This window comes from Meles meles, chromosome 7 (genome assembly GCF_922984935.1).
Source record: "Meles meles chromosome 7, mMelMel3.1 paternal haplotype, whole genome shotgun sequence".
Lineage (NCBI taxonomy): Eukaryota > Metazoa > Chordata > Mammalia > Carnivora > Mustelidae > Meles > Meles meles.
In genome coordinates, this window is record NC_060072.1 from 91,691,629 (window position 1) to 91,709,947 (window position 18,319).

The following is an 18,319-nucleotide window of genomic DNA, read 5'->3' on the forward strand; positions in this document are numbered from 1 at the left end:
TCTCTCTCTCTCTCTCAAAAAAAGAATGACTTAAAAAGTTTGGAAAAAGAGCCTGGGGGTGGGGTGTGTGGCTGGATGAGTGTCTTGTTGTCCCTCTTCCCTTGGGGCCCAACCTGCTCATAGAGAGCAATGTGTTCTGCTGTTCTTCCCCTTGCTGGGAGCTTCCTTTGTGTGATGGCCTGTGGTGGCCCAGCCCTCTCTGTGAATAGATGGACAACTGTGATTCATTCTCAGATCAAGAAGTAGAAAGTGTCTTTTATAGAGACACGAACTGTATCCTCTGTTACCAGAATTATTAGTAGGAAAGATGATATCTTGATTATTCTCTGCCATATTCTTTAAGAAATTAACTTTTAATTTTGAAATACTTTTAAACTTTAAGAAAACTTACACGAATAAACAAAGAACTTCTGTATACCCTTCTTCCCAGTTGCTCAGTTGATAACAATTTACCACATTCACTTTATAATTTTCTCACTATTATTTCAGCCACATGAGAGAGGATGCCCATTGCCTTTAAATAAATAATGTGTATTTCCTAAAAAAAGGGCATTATTCTAAATAAATTCATTAATTTCATTATGTTTATTCATTAAAATTTTATTCATTAAAATCAGAAGATTAACTGATACAGTACTAGTATTTAATCCACATTTAAATTATGTCAACTGTCCCAGTCATAGTCTATATGTATTGTAGCAAAACAAATACATAACAAAACAACAGCAGCAAAACCAATTCTTCCCTATTATGCCTTGACTTTTTTTTTCCAGAACTGAATCTTGCATATTTGGTTTTCATATCTCTTTTAGCCTCTTTCAATCTGGGAAATTTCATTGCTGTATCTCCTGGATCTAGAAAAGGAATTCATAAGTATTTGTTGAATGGATTAATACCAAGTAGCTTTCCAATTAAAAGCTACAAGGAAAAGAAAACATCTAGAACCAGGTGAGAGAGAAACACAAGCAGAAATTAAAGTCGGAGGGGGCTACTGCAGAAGTGAGACCTGCTCCTCACCCAGGAACTCCCCCCAGGAGAGACTTGAAGCCAGGAATCAATAGGCCCAAGGAGAAACTGACTGACCAAGGGGCTGTTTGTAAAGGTAAGTAAGCAAATAGTGATTCTTGGAATAGCCAGGCTTATCATTCTTTCTGCCCTCCTCCTGTTTCCAGAGTGACTGGCTGAAGGCTTTGCCCTAGAGTGAGCCTACAGAAGAGTGGACCCAGACCTTCACTAACTCTAGGCCCTCAGGTGGTCACAGAGAAGAAGCAGCAAGCAGGCCTGTCCCTTAGCAGGAGATGCCAGTTTGTCTGTTGGTTCAACTTCTATACAACCACTATATAACCATAGACCTTAATGGGAAATCCTTCGGTCAGCGTCCTCATCCTATGTACCTCTTTAGGCCTTCCAAGAGAGATCTATCATGGAAACTGACATAAAGAAAGTTGTAGAAACCTTTGCCAGATACTTAAAGTGCCAGGAGAGGGAGGCCTAAAGGTACCTCACTTAAAACACTTACCAAATATTTGAGAAAAACAGTCTGAAAAAGAAGAACTAAGACAAATATACAGAATAACTCATTCACAGCAAAACAACCTTTTTCATTAATATACAACAGCATTTATTTAGAAAACATCGACTGGCTATGAAGTTCACAAAACTAGGGTAAATTTCCACGAGGAGCCATTAAACGAGAAAGACTTAAGATTTTATTTTTTTACTTAAAAGATTTAAAAAATTTATTTGAGAGAGAGAGATAGGGAGTGAGAGCTCAAGCTTGAGCAGTGGGGAGCAGCAGGCGGAGGGAGAAGGAGAAACAGGCTCCCAGCTGAGCCGGTGGCCCCAAGTGGGGCTCCATCCCAGGACCCCAGGATCATGACCTGAGCCAATCCCAGGACCCCAGGATCACGACCTGAGCCAAAATCAGACATTTAACTGATCGAGCCACCCAGGCACCCCAAAAAAGACTTAAGATTTTAAAGATGATGTGAAAAGAAAGTAATTACTAGAAGGGGTGAGTGACTGAAAGTACTTCACTAAAGATTTGGAAATTAATTTTTTTTTTTAAGATTTTATTTATTTGACAGAGACAGTGAGAGAGGGAATACAAGTAGGGGGAATGGGCAAAGGAGAAGCAGGCTTCCCACTGAGCAAGGACCCTGATGTGGGATTGGATCCCTGGACCCTGGGATCATGACCTGAGCCAAAGGCAGATGCTTAACCGACTAAGTCACGCAGGCACCCCCGTATTTTTTTTTTTTTAAATGTAAAACAAAAAGGCAATAGAAATTTTGGTTCAAAAGTTAAGAGATATAGATAAGCCCAGAAGAACAAATCTTCATTTAAGAGAAGCTAAAGAGAAGAAAACAGAAGGGAGACAAAAAAAGCCGAAGGAAATAGCAGAAGGAAATTTCTCTGAGGGCACCTTATACTTAAGACTTCAGATCCACATAGGGGCATGAGAGGACAAAATAAAACAAGATGAAACAAGAGAGGGAGACAAACCATAAGAAGCTCTTAATCATAGGAAAGGAACTGAGAGCTGCTATAAGGGAGGGGGGTGGAGGAACGGGTAACTGGGTGGTGGGCATTAAGGAGGGCATATGATGTAATGAGCACTGGGTATTATATGAGAGTGATGAATCATGGGTTTGTATCTCTGAAACCAATAATATATTATGTGTTAATTAATTGAATTTAAATAAAAAATGTTTAAAAAATAAATTAAAACTAAAGTATGAAGACACACACACACACACATACACACACACACACACACACACACACACACACACACACACACACACAAAGACTTTAGATCCAGAGTGCCCCCTAAGGGTAGGTAGGAATACTGAAAAACCTGCCCATCTAAATTTTTGAATTTTATGGGTAAGGAAAAGTCTTATTAATTTTACAGAGAAATAAGTCACTCACAAAGGAAAGCAAATCAGATTAGCAGTGTCTTATCTGCAACACAAGAAGCTGAAGGACAATGGAGCAGAGTCTGCCAAGGTTTAAAGCTGCATTATCTGTAGCCAGTTACCCATTCTGAGGCCAAATTAAAGAGCTATCAGAGCATGTCACTCAGACTCCTTTTTTGGAATAATTGGTCCACAAACAATACAATTTCAAGAAAGGAGAACATGATATAGAAGAAAGGGGGATAAGCAGAGAAGCCCATAGAATTTATAACTAAACGTAAAAAGTTCTTGTTATAATCACTGTGTTTAATAGAATTATAAAGAAGTGATTCTTAAAATAGAAATATAGTCTCCATTATATTGAGTTGTTGATTACTATTTTATGTATTTTAATGAAATACATATAAAATTATATATTACTATCTTATATGTTATGTATTATATTTTCATGAAAACTAACAATATCTGAAATAAAATGTTATTTCATTAAAATCTTGGAAGACTGAATGGAACAGAGGGGTAAGTCATACATACTACAGATTTAATTTTGGCGGGAGAAAGTCATGGATATTAATTGTTGGTACTGATACAAAAATAGCTTTAAATAGGTTTGCTAGAAATTTACATATATTTACTAATGGAATGAGTCCAGTATGTCAATGCAGTGTGTTACTTGCTTACTTAGTATCCATTCTTGCTTTCTTCCTTAGTTACAGAGTTCTGATTTCACTTAGGGAAGTAATGTGTGTGTTTAAAGGATAGCATTCTGCAGTGATGTGGTGGCTACCTTACTAAATGGAAATGGAGGTGTTGTGTGAAATGTCAGGAAAGGCTTCTCAAAGGGAGCTGATCCAGCTGACCCGAGCCCTTTGTGGCCTTCGTCCTTCTTTCTTCCTCCGGCTTGGAAGTTAGACACAGAGGCTAAAGACCTCACAGACAGCTATGGTCTTAAGAAATCAGAGTTGTGTTCTAAGGATTGGGGAACAGAAAGAGAAGAGCTGGCTGGATTTCTGAGGCCAGTGGAGCCTCTATACCAGTCCTGGGCTGACTTTCCTCTAAATTTTTTTTGCTTGGGAAAGGTAAAAAAAAAAAAAAGCATGCCTTTAAGCTGTTCATTTTGGAGTTTCTATTCCATGTGGCCAAACTGAATCCTAATTGATTTACAGATCTTCCAAATTGATAGAGAAACAGGAACAACAACAAAGACTTAATCCAGCAAAGGTTAAGAAAGCAGAAAAGAAAAAAAAAAGAAAGAACAACAAGAAAAAATAAATGGCAGGTTAGAAAGTATACTGAAGTCATAGATTTCTTTTCTAAAAGACACACCAAAAAAAAAAAGATTCACAACAGCTGAAAATAAAGGGTTGTTAAAGACATGTGAGATGAGGGGTGCCTGGGTGGCTCAGTTGGTTAGGTGGCGACCTTCTGCTCAGGTTGTGATTCCAGGATCCCAGGATTGAATTCCGCATCAGGCTCCCTGCTCAGTAGAGAGTCTGCTTCTCCCTCTCCCTCTTTTGCTGCTCTGCCTACTTGGGTTCCCTCTCTCTCTGTCAAATAAATAAATAAAACCTTAAAAAAACAAAAGATGTGTGAGGTGAATGGATGGCAATATTCGTAGCTGGTACAACAGAATTCAAGGCCGAGTGGTATTTCAAATAGCATTGCTAAGAAAAAAGGAAAATATGCCAGGAAGATATAATAGTTACAAATTTTTATGCACTGAGCTTGCATGGAAACAGCAAAAACTGTTAAGAAAATGAGGTGTATCTGACAAAACCAAAATCCCTGTAGGAGATGTCACTCTGTGAGTCTCAGGAAGTGATGATTCACGTGAACCATATATAATTTTGTGTAGATGATTTGAATAATGGACAATGGACAAGTTACATGGCCCGCCACTTAGACAACTCTTGTGCCAATATATGCTATATCTGGTGCCGTTTTTATGAACTCTGACAAAATTCCCACCCTTGAAGAATCCAGTTATCTGCCTTCTCTGGCATTATTCCAGGTTTGTTGAGCATTTCTAGTTAAGAAAATACACAAAATTTTAAAGACGATACCTTCCACATTTCTGGTTTAAAATCTCAGGCCCTTGACTCTCCAAACAAATCCACAATGCTTGCCTAGTTAGCGCTGCCTCCCATTCTCCACAGAAGCTATGGCAGACTTTATTCTAGCTCCGTAAACCTCCCACCCCAGCACTTCCTGCCTCACCCACTGAGTGAAGCTCATCCGCGTCACAGAGAAAATAGAAGGGCTTGGACATAAATTCCCTTTGTTTCCTGGCAACATCTACAATGTTAAATGTACTCACATGCACTTTTTCTCTCTTCCATAATTACGATGTTCAGAGTTCTCCTCTCTCTTGTCTAAGACTTAACCCTTCGTCTAGGATCTAAATTCCATCTTCTGCCCTCTTAGAACTCTTGCTCTGTGGATTATTTCCACTCCCTCCTGCACTTTAATTTCTTCTGGCATTTTTAAGACAAAAATGAAACAGGGCTTACAAGGTCCTTTGTGATCTTGCCTCTTCTTGTCGCTCCCCAGCATTATGCTGATGCATTTCTCACCCGTTGGTCTATGTCCTGGCCATGCAGGTACTTCCGTGTGCCTTATTCTCACTCATCCAGGGATTTTGCTCATGTTGATCCTTATTTCTGGAATGCCACCTACCCCTTCATCTTCAGTCTCCATATTTGAGTAATGCCTTTTACATGTTTCATCTTATATTCCCTTCTCTAATGAACCCCCCCTACACCACTTAATAGCCCTATCATAGCACTTATCATTTTGATATAATAACAGATTTATTTTTCTGGTCCTCCTCATTCTTGTTTTCTCCAAAAAGACAGAGACTGTTCTGTTCAGTGTTGAACTCCTGACATGTGGAACATGTGAACCATTCAATATTTTTGGTGGATTGGGTCAATCCTTTGACTGGATCTTTGGCCTTAAAGCATAATGCAGAACTTTAGGAAGCTTAATTGGGTCATATGGGAAGTATATTTTGTGTGGTTGAGAGTCCTAAATGGTGCTATCATCAAGCTAGAATTGAAACCTTGGAATTTTCCAGTTCTGAAGAAATGAGCCAGAGAGAGGTTTTTGTTGTACATGGTCATATTTATCCTGCTCTGTCCCTGACCCCAACTAGAAAACATGGCCAGTGAGGGTCCCCAATCTAATCTGGCCTCCTCCTCGAAGCATTTTCTCTCCTGGAAAAGGAGTGAAGGGCAATCTTGGCTTTCTCCTAGAGACGAATACAATGATATATTTCATATATATATATATATATATATATATATATATATATATATATAATTTGACAGTGAGAAATCACAAGCAGGCAGAGAGGCAGGCAGAGAGAGAGGAGGAAGCAGGCTCCCTGCGGAGCAGAGAGCCTGATGCGGGGCTCGATCCCAGGACCCTGATATCATGACCTGAGCCGAAGGCAGAGGCTTTAACCCACTGAGCCACCCAGGTGCCCCTACAATGATATATTTCAATGAAGAAGCTTAATCAATGAAACTGAGAAATAATATCTGAGCTCCTTAATGCAATTCTGCTTGGGCATCATTTTTTTCCCCCCACTAGTGAATTCTATCAATATTTATTTATTTTTTAAATTTATTTTCAGCATAAGAGCATTCGTTGCTTTTGCATCACACCCAGTGCTCCATGCAATGCGTGCCCTCCCTATTACCCTTCACCTGGTTCCCCAACCTCTCACCCCCGCCCCTTCAAAACCCTCAGGTTGTTTTTCAGAGTCCATAGTCTCTCATGGTTCATCTCCCCTTCCAATTTCCCTCAACTCCCTTCTCCCCTCCATCTCCCCATGTCCTCCATGTTATTTGTTATGCTCCACAAATAAGTGAAACCATATGATACTTGACTCTCTCTGCTTGACTTATTTCGCTCAGCATAATCTTTTCCAGTCCCTCCATGTTGCTACAAAAGTTGGGTATTCATCCTTTCTGATGGAGGCATAATACTCCATAGTGTATATGTACCACATCTTCCTTATCCATTCATCCGTTGAAGGGCATCTTGGTTCTTTCCAGTTTGGCGACTGGGGCCATTGCTGCAATAAACATTGGGGTACAGATGGCCCTTCTTTTCACTACATCTGTATCTTTGGGGTAAATACCCAGCAGTGCAATTTCAGGGTCATAGGGAAGCTCTATTTTTAATTTCTTAAGGAATCTCCACACTGTTCTCCAAAGTGGCCCCACCAACTTGCATTCCCCCCAAGAGTGGAAGAGGGTTCCCCTTTCTCCACATCCTCTCCAACACACGTTGTTTCCTGTCTTGCTAATTTTGGCCATTCTAGCTGGTATAAGGTGATATCTCAATGTGGTTTTAATTTGAATCTCCCTGATGGCTAGTGATGATGAGCATTTTTTCATGTGTCTGATAGCCATTTGTATGTCTTCATTGGAGAAGTGTCTGTTCATATCTTCTGCCCATTTTTTGATATGATTATCTGTTTTGTGTGTGTGGAGTTTGAGGAGTTCTTTATAGATCCTGGATATCAACCTTTTATCTCTACTGTCATTTGCAAATATCTTCTCCCATTCTGTGGGTTGCTTTTTTGTTTTGTTGACTGTTTCCTTTGCTGTGCAAAGCTTTTGATCTTGATGAAGTCCCAAAAGTTCATTTTCGCTTTTGTTTCCTTGGCCTTTGGAGACATATCTTGAAAGAAGTTGCTGTGGTTGATATCGAAGAGGTTACTGCCTGTGTTCTCCTCTAGGATTCTGATGGATTCCTGTCTCACATTGAGGTCTTTTATCCATTTCAAGTTTATCTTTGTGTACGGTGTAAGAGAATGGTCGAGTTTCATTCTTCTACATATTCTGCTTGGGCATCTTACTCAGTTTAGGTGTTCTTGACAAATGCCCCTTATCTGGATAGTTTATTTTTTAATTCAAAGGATTTGATTATTACTTTGGGATTTTATATTTTCTGTGGTGGAAGCAAAGAGTGTCAAATGCTTAAAGTGGGTATTGAGTAGGGTGGCTATCTGCCCTGGTTTGCCTGGTGCAGTCTCAGTCTAGACCTATTTTTTTTCCAGAGTCTGGTCTGGGTTAGCATGTGACCTAGATTTTTCATACATTAACAAAATTAATATTATTTTTAACTGAGGTTAGATAAATAAACTGAGGTCGTTTGGTAGACCTTCATTTTGCATTTCAGTGGTGTTCTCACTGGGTAGTGTGAGAAACCCACACTCTCATTTTAACACATGGTTAAATCTGAAAGACAGCTTGTGATATCCTTTCTTACTTCTTCTTATCTTTTATAGATGCGATTTGACTAAAACCTTACTTTGAAAGATAGCATGCAGTGCACTCTGATACAAAATAGTGTGCCTACTTGGAACAGTTAGGGACAGTGATTTCCTTCAGGTCTTGGATGGTGGTGGGAGAGGTGTTTGACATGGTCCCCCTGCTGGCCAATTGAGATGTCAGCTACTTGGAGTGTCACCCTGTGAAGTGGCCTAGGAAGTGCAACAAAAATTAGGGTATAGGCTGACAGAGGCAACAGGAAAATTGGGCAGTTATGAGAGATATTTATGGGACCAGAAGCTGATCAGGTCTGTAATAGAGATGAATACAACGATATATTTCAATATATCATATCAATAGACAAATAGTAAATAGCCCAACTTTCTTTGTGACAGTGGTTTTGGTCAATTGTTTTATGGTTCAAGTCTCATTTACTTATTTTATTGTTTGGTATGGTTTTGAGAATTTTGAGCACTTTTGGCAGCAATGAACTAAAACAAAAAACAAACAAAAATTAAGTAGCCGATATTCATTTCCTAGAGAAAGTTGCTGATGAACATGACACTTGTCAAAATATTTGACATTTACTACCCATTCCAAAAACTGTAGTGTTATGGTTTGAATGTTTTATCCCCCTAAAATTCTTAAGTTGAAATCTTCATGCCCAGAGTGATGGTATTAGGAGGTGGGGCCTCTGGGGCCTCTGGGAGGACCTGAAGTCATGAGGGTGGAGGCCCAATGAATGGGATTAGTGTCCTTATACAGAGGCTTACAAAGAGAGCTCCTATGTCCCTTTTACCAGGTGAGGATACAGTGAGAAGACATCACCAGAGTGTGACTTGATCTTGGACTTTCCAACTTGCAAAACTGTGTGAAATAAATTTCTGTTATTTATAAGCTCCTCAGCTTGTGGTAGTTTTGTTACAGCAACCCATGGAAACCAAGACACAAAGTCCTATCCCTGACCACAGAAAGCCAGAAGACACAAGATTGCTGAAGAAGCATTACCATCCAAGGCAAGTTTGTCATGATTTAAGAAGACCGTGCTCAAAGCCAAAGCCTTAACGTCTACAGCTGCAGAAAGTATATTTTTGTATTACCCCATGGGAGGATGACTTTCATTTAGATCAAATGGCTGTTCTAAACTAATTTCGTTAATTTTAAATTCCAAGTTTTCTTGAACATGTGTGAAAAATGAACTTCTGGCTGTTAAATTATCAGCTTCATTAATGAAAGGACTTGGCAAACATTTAAAAGATGCCCATTTTATATGAATGTCATCAGATATTTTAAGTAGAAAATCAACTAATTCCAATAATGGTTTGGTATTTTTCCCATTCAATTCATGGACTCAGAATAAAGATTTTGGACATTCACTTAACATTATTGGGAATGCTATTGTGATTTTAGTTAGTTAAACAGTTTAAATTTGAAGATAAAAATGATTTGGGGGAGACTGGGTGGCTCAGTTGGTCTGCCTTTGGCTCAAGTCATGATCCCGGAGTCCCCACAAGGAGCCCTGCATTGAGCCCTGCATCGGGCTCCCAGCTCTGTGGGGAGTCTGCTTTTCCTTCCCTCTGCTCCTCCCCCTGCTTGTGCACTCTCTCTCTCAAATGAATAAATAAAATCTTTAAAAAACAATTATTTGTTTTTATGGTGATAATAGGAATATAAGTTTTGGTGGATCATAATGTCATGATAAAAATGTTATAAAATTAAAAAAATAGGAATGTGCCTGTGGTGCACATATAATTTATATTTGGGACCAAATAAGTGACAATATTCTACCAATCCAAACAGGGCTACAGTTGTCAAAATTTACATATATACATTAAATTTATAAATACATATATAAAATGATGAGCTCATATAATTAATATATGTTTACAGATACATATATACATAATGAACATGCATATACAAGCATAAATCATAAATTATATGGATATAGCTTATGAGGAAGCTGATACCATCAACTTAATTTAAAAAATAAGCAGAGGGGCGCCTGGGTGGCTCAGTGGGTTAAAGCCTCTGCCTTCAGCTCAGGTCATGATCTCAGGGTCCTGGGATCGAGCCCCGCATCAGGCTCTCTGTTCAGCAGGAAGCCTGATTCCTCCTCTCTCTCTGCCTGCCTCTCTGTCTACTTGTGACTTCTGTCTGTCAAATAAATAAATAAAATCTTAAAAAAAATAAGCAGAATAATTATTATTGGTTTATATTCATGGACATCAGTCTGTGAATTCTGAGTACGTTTTGTTTAAAATTCACTGGAAGTCTTTAATCAAAGTATTCATTAAATGCCAAACACTTCAGCATTTGAAGCTTTTAATAAATTGCAATGTTTGAAAAGAAAGTCTGCAACAGAAGGACACTGAAATTTATTTACATAAAAGCAAGTGAAACACCAAACAAATCAAATGATCAGCACTCAAACATTTTACAACGTTTAATTTTAAGATTTTAGAATAGCTCAACCTCGTGGGAAGAATGTTTTGTTAGAGGTTCTATATTTAAACAAACAAATTGACATTTTATTCTGGAATTTGCTGCAATTAAGCAGCCCTATGATGTTGTGTCATCTCAATTTGGTGAAACATTCAAAGAATCGTAGGAAAGATTACTTGTCAGTTCTTTTTGCCTTCTAAAAATATTTGTCAGGTAATGCTATTCTCAACAGGATAGAAAACAGTATCTGTGGAAACTTCTGAGCTGAGATATTTACACATTTCAATAAGGAAAAATTAGAATACAGTATTTTATTTGGCAGAATTTTCTGAGTTTACCAGTTACTTCAGTAATTGCAGAGAGTGTTTTTCTCACTTAAAATATTATGGGAGGGAGACAAACCATAAATGACTCTTAATCTCACAAAACAAACTGGGGGTTGCTGGGGGAGGTGGGATTGGGAGAGGGGGAGCGGGCTATGGACATTGGGGAGGGGAGGCGAACCATAAGAGACTATGTACTCTGAAAAACAACCTGAGGGTTTTGAAGGGTCAGGGGTGGGAGGTTGGGGCAACCTGAGGGTTTTGAAGGGTCAGGGGTGGGAGGTTGGGGGAACAGGTGGTGGGTAATGGGGAGGGCACGTTTTGCATGGAGCACTGGGTGTTGTGCAAAAAGAATGAATACTGTTACACTGAAAAAAAATAAATAAAATGAAAACAAAAAAAAATATTATGATCTACAAAAAAGAGTTAATTAAAAATGCCAACAATTTCAAATTTGTTACCATAAAATGCAATTTGGCAAAGGTTGGCAGAAATAAAGATAATAAAGTCATATTGAAAGAATATTCTTGAGAATAAAACCAGTTGACATGGTGTTGGACAGAGAGGTCTGAGACAGGGATCGAAGTCTGTGAGTACACACCCTGATAATTATTCTGCTTATGTTATTTTATTATTTTTTTAAATTTCTTTTCAGCGTAACAGTATTCATTGTTTTTGCACCACACCCAGTGCTCCATGCAATACGTGCCCTCCCTATTACCCACCACATGGTTCCCCCAACCTCCCCCCCCTCCCCGCCCCTTCAAAACCCTCAGGTTGTTTTTCAGAGTCCATAGTCTCTCATGGTTCATCTCCCCTTCCAATTTCCCTCAACTCCCTTCTCCTCTCCATCTCCCCATGTCCTCCATGTTATTTGTTATGCTCCACAAATAAGTGAAACCATATGATACTTGACTTTCTCTGCTTGACTTATTTCACTCAGCATAATCTCTTTCAGTCCCATCTATGTTGCTACAAAAGTTGGGTATTCATCCTTTCTGATGGAGGCATAATACTCCATACTGTATATGGACCACATCTTCCTTATCCATTCATCCGTTGAAGGGCATCTTGGTTCTTTCCACAGTTTGGCGACTGTGGCCATTGCTACTATAAGCTTACATTATTTTTAGTGCATGGTTTGAGGCATGATGTGTCTATTATAGTCTATGAATTCCAACAATTGTATTATAACTTGCTAAAAAATATTAAGTGCTTCCCATTCTGTAATTTTCTGTGTTGTTCTCTGGAACTGTTAGGAATAAATGATCTTCCAGAAACAGTCCACCTTGAACTCCCTGGTGAGTGATGTTTAATCACATCACCTGCCAATTTCTGCGATCCTCTGGGAAACTCTCAGGTCATGAGAATCAATAGAGTAGAATATTTAATACCTTGAAGTGATTTCTTTGTCATACATAGGGCATTGAGGTCTCTTGAAAATACAGCACTGGGAGCTGGCTTGGGTCACCCTTCCTATCTGACTTAATTGTTTAGGCAAAGAGGAGAACATCAGTGAAACTTCCAGGGACAAAGTCGACCCTTATTTGTCAGGTCTGACCCCTGTGGAGAGGAAAAAGCCAAAGCAGGATTTTAGGAAAACTTTATTGCCAGAATCCGTGTCTTAGAGAAATCAAAAGAAATGGGAAATTCAGGAGTACAGCTCCATGGCTACATTTTGCAAAGTGGTAAGCAATAATGTCAATGATCACAATCTCTTATAATTTGGGTCACCTGCACAACGTGTGTTTCTACTAGTTTTTCACTACATATTAGTCTTCCTTCAGGGGATTCAAATATTGAAAACATTTGATTCATGTTAAAGTGTCATTTAAAGACACTCCCCCCGCCCCCCGCCCTAAGCAAAACCAAAAAACCTCCTAGAAAATGAGTCTACAATAATCTGGGAAAGAGATAAAAGATTGTTCATAGACACTTAAACCATGTCAGATCATCTGGGGTTGTTCATCCAGGGCATTTAAATAATAATTTAAATAATAATGCAGTTTGTATAAAATTGTTTATACTTTAGCTTAAATGAAAAGAAGTCTGGCATAGTCCTTTTGCACAATAATGACTAAGGATCCCAAGCTTGCCTACTTGGCGCCTGTCCTTCACTGAACATTGTTGGAGAAAATCATAAACCGGCTGGTCTTGGTTTAAATGTATCGCTACAAACCTACACTGGGCGCTTATCACTGCCCGTCAGCCTGACCACATTTCTCCAGTAAATATGCTCCCCACTCACTCCTTGCCTTCCCTCCTCAAACCTTCTGTGAACACTGAGCTACTTTCTGTGCTCAGGGCCTTTGCATGACTTTAACCATCTTTTCTACTGATCAGTCCTGTCTCTTTCTTCTCTCTATCCCAGATTGCTCTTCGACTTCTAGACTTTTCTGTACAGCTTGCTGGTGGACTTCCACGGAAGGTCTCACAGCTGTCTCAAACTCAGTATCATCTCTGTTACCCTCACTGCCCACAGCTGCTCTTCCTTTGGTGTCTCTCATCCTACCTACTGGCATGAACACATTCTTAGATGACCAGGTGAGAGACCTTGGGGTTGCCCTAGCTTTCTCAGCATTCTCACTCATCCCCACATCTAATCAGCTATGTGACCCGGTAGAGTCCTCTGGATTCTTCCCCTTTATGTTCAGTGCCAAGCTCTGACTGTCTCTCATACCAGTGAGTTTACTTTTCCACGGTCTGATCCATCCTCTGGATGTTGCCAGAATGGTTTTTAAAATTTAAATATGATCTTGTCATTTCCTGCTTAAGATCTTCTAACTCTCTCCGCTGCTCCTCAGAATAAACCTCTGATATTTACAGAGTAAACATGGCCTTTTGTGATCTGGCCTGCCACATTGTTAGTTTTTTTCTCTCCTCAATCCTTTATTTGACGTTATGTATTTGACATAGGCCCCCCCCATTAACTTAAAGCTTTTCCTCTGCTGTTCCCTAAACCCAAGAGTCCTTGCCTTCTTTCAAGCTTGTCTAAATCTACTCATTCTTTCAGACTCAGACGAAAAATCTCTATTAAAAGCTTTTCCTAGAGTTCTATGAATCTTCCCCATTCTTTTAAGTGAGGGTCAGGGATTTTGCCTTTGGGCTTCCATGGCACCCTGTGGAGTATGGGCCCAGCGAGTTTCCCTAGGACAGGTCCTGTGAGAAGTGTTGGAGGGAGGTTAAGACATGTCTGACTGGTGGAGAACACACCCCCCTGCCCCCACCTCCTCCCTCCCATCTGACTGGTTGCTTCTTGTAGGGGCTGGAGGGTCAGGTATGCCTGCAGGAGGCAGAGGGCTCATTGTGAAATAGATGGAAATAAAGCCATCAAGAATTGGAGGGTCGGGCGCCTGGGTGGCTCAGTGGGTTAAGCCGCTGCCTACGGCTCAGGTCATGATCTCAGGGTCCTGGGATCGAGTCCCGCATTGGGCTCTCTGCTCGGCAGGGAGCCTGCTTTCCCCTCTCTCTCTGCCTGCCTCTCTGTCTACTTGTGATCTTTCTCTGTCAAATAAATAAATAAAATCTTTAAAAAAAAATTGGAGGGTCTGGGGGCCAGTTGGTTCTCTGATCAATAGTGTTCAGAAGAGATTCCTGACAGTGAGGGGTAGAGTTGGGGGGATAGTGGGAGATGGGACAGGACAGGCACGCGTGGGCCCTCACTTCTCCATGAGATAAACTTTTCGTCGGGCACTAGTTATAGAGAGATGACAATTGCAGATTTCCATCAAAGGTTTCACAATTGGGTTTGGGATTGAATTTGAGATAGAGAATATTTAATTTGCCTTGCTTCTACTGGGGGATATCACAGAAGAGATAAAATGAAGTAGTGATGTGCTTCAGGGTCAGTGGGCGGAGAAAAGGGGATTTCTGGATAAATATTTAAAGGCAGTATGGACTCTGCAGTTGGTTAGATAAAGGGATTGAGGGAATAATAAGCACCGCGTGTCTGAGGGTTTAAGTCTGGGAGTGCACTGGTGAGTGTGTGTGTGTGTGTGTGTGTGTGTGTGTGTGTGTGTATGTGGTGTATGGATGGGTGGTGGGCAAAGGGAAGAACTGACTCCAGGACCCAAATGGTCTCCAGCAGCAGAGCATTAGAGTTGAGCACTTAGCCAACCATTGTAACTTTGCAATTTGTACAAGTCTTTCCGAAGAGTGGAGTGGGTCTCCGACACCAACAGCAAAACCGGCACCCGGAAGGGGCTTTATAAACAGCATTGCTTACTATTGACCCATTTCTCTAGTTGCCTCACTCCTGACCCCAGGAGTTAATTAGGAAATTATTACAAAAGTGGGGGCTTGAGAAATAGGAACATATGTTCTGAGTATCTCTCCCATTTATTTTACAATCTCCCCTGTATTTTACAATACAACCCAGGTTCAAGGTTATTAAATGTAAAGAAAGGGAAGGAATTGAACATGTGAGTTGGGGAGGTACCTGTTTTGAAGAAGATTTCTCCCTTGGTGTGTGTCCTGTTGAGGGGCTTTTCTCCATGAAGACTTCTTAGAGCTGAGGGACATCCCTGTATTTGCAAAGTTGGGTATCCTCCACCTACCAGACTTTTCTGAACTTCTTTTCTCATTCTTCCTGCTTGTGCAGATCTTTCCTGGAAGTTGGATTGCAAATAGAGACCCCCAAAGGGAGAAGGTGACTTTAACTCACTGGAGTTGAGATGTGGACAGAGGCTGTGCTATGAGGGTCATTGTACCCTGACTCCTGCAACCCACGTGACTCATCTTCTCTGCCAAGAATCTCTGGTGTTGCCCCTTTGCTCCTCTGATCCTATGACCCTTCACCTTGGCCTGGGTAGAGGGCAGGGGCAACATGTGACTGGAACACAGTGGAGCTGAATTTTTACTGGATGCCTCAGAAGAGCCTTGATTCAGTCCTTGAGAGTCAACATCTGGCCAGTCCTGGTCCTTTGTGGATAAATTTGATTTTTGCCAACAGTTACATCCATGTTATTTTCTGACTACCATTGCTTCCATTTTGGCTTACTTTCCTTTAATGACATACTGGGCAGATAGCATGACTTTCTGGTCAGTTGATTATTGAGGGTCTGTGTGGAGAATAGATTGGGGAAGCAGAGACTACTTTATCAGCTGGGCTTACTGCATATTATAGAAAACCCAAGATAGATTTATGTCTTTATAGTAAAGAAATACAGAGATACACAGCTTAGAGCTGGCAAGGTAGTTCCATGTGGTCATCAATGACTCACACTTCCCTATTTTTGCTTCACTCTTCTCCCTGCCTTCCAGCCTCCTGGGTGCTTCCTGTTCTACCATGAATGCTGAAGTGGCAGCCCCTGGGCACTGGGAGGCAGCGTGGGAGCAAGGGAAAGGAAGGGCTAGCTCTAGATCTCTAGATCTCTCATAGATCTAGAGATCTCTTATGAGAGATGCACTTTTTCTTTTTCTTTTCTTTCTTTCTTTTTTTTTTTTTACAGCTTTATGGAGACATAATTTGGACATCTCACCATGTTAAGTTTCAGGTGTGCAGTGGTGTTGATCTGTTATATTTGTATATTGCAAAATGATCACCACCATAAACTTAGCTACCACGTCTATCCCGACACATAGTTCTTATTTCTTTTTTGTGGTGAGAGCATTTAAGATCTACTTTGTTAGCCATAGTCAAGTATATGATACAGTATTATTAGCTATCATCACCATTATATGCATTAGATTCCCAAACCTGTTAATCTTAGAACTGAAAGTCCATGCCCTTTGCTGAGTCTCACCCTATTTCCCACATCCCCCGACCCCTGGTCACCAGCACTCTACTCTCTGTTCCTCTGAGACTGACTTTCTTAGGTTCCATATATAAGTGATAATTGGTCCTCTTTTGGGACAAGGGCTTTTCCTCTCAGAATGACTAGTTTGAAGAGGATAATGGCCACTTAGAAGTAGAAGCTCTGATTTATTTGTGAGAAAGTTGTTCTCACCTTGCCATCATATACTTGGACTTGGCTTTAGCAGGGCCACTGACATACTGAGCCAAGTTCTTCTGTCCCAAAGCAATGGAAGGCTGAGGCATCATTCAATTCTGGGAAAGTGTAGGGGAAGCAATACATTTTGGGGGGCCTTCCTGAAAGAAGAAGCCTATGAAGTAGAATTAGAAAGGAGGGGAGGTAGAAGTCAGGCTGCCAAGCTAGAGACTGCTTATTGCCAGTCTTGGATGTGGAAGGGGAGAGGCAAATCCAAGACAAATCAGCTTAGTGAAATTGATTTAGGGGACCCCTGTCAATGAGGGTGACATAAATGTGGGGTAAAGGGAGTTGTTTGAAGACTGGGATGGCCTTTATGGGAAGCTGTGATAAGATGGGATCCTAAATAAGAGGAAAGTGGCTCCCAGTTTAACTCTGGGCCTTTTTGGCAATTAGAGCTGGTTCTAAAGTACTGATGGGACCTGGACTGAGTTCCTATTGGCCTGACCCATTCTTTAATCCCTGGAGGCACTGGAGTGGCAAGCGGAGATACATGAATTGCCAATTCAATCATGAAAATGACTTGGACAAATAGGATTTTTATGTTCCTGTAAGTTCACATGTGAGCAGGCCTTGGGGAAAAAGAAGCTGACCAGTGGAGTATGAAGGACACTGGGATTTCTGTTCCCTGCTGAGATTCCAGGAAGCTTAGGAGGCTATGTGTATCCTGAAATATCCCAAATGGCCATAATCCTTGGTTCCCTCTGGTTCTCTCTGGGGTAGAATTCCATTCCCTCCCTCTCTTCCTGTTCTGAGTTGGCAACAAGAAGAGCCAGCTGGATATGTGGAGGAATTTAGCTTCCTTAATGGATCAGAGACACTTAGAGGGGAAGGAGCTTAGGCAGATGTCGTTCCATCCCTAACTGCTAGCCTGGCAGGAAGGAGGGAAGAAAATACACCATGCCTGTGCACAGTGGAGCTGGTGTGAGGGGACGACTTTTTATTCTGAGTCTACATTTTGCTGTCAGTATGCAGTTTTGCTCTACAGATACATGGTATGGTTGTATGTTTACAAAAATATCTTTCTCAAGGCTGGGAGTCTCCTTGTTCCCCAACCTTCTTTAATACCTCCTTTTTATACATGAAAAATACTGTGTGTGGGGAGTCCAGTTCATTCACCAAATATCAGTAATCCCCAGGGGGTTCTATCCTCATGATCAATTCTCCTTATGATTTCCTTCTCTGGCAGAACTACCAATCTATCTTTTTCCCAGGATCTATTCTATTGGCTTTGAATCTCCCCAAACACAAGACTTGGTCCCCTTTGTCTGAATTCCTCTGAGCACCACCAACATGAAGCTGTTGTGTGAGAGGCTCTTGCTGAAGGTTTGTGTTGACTGCCCAGGATGACCCTT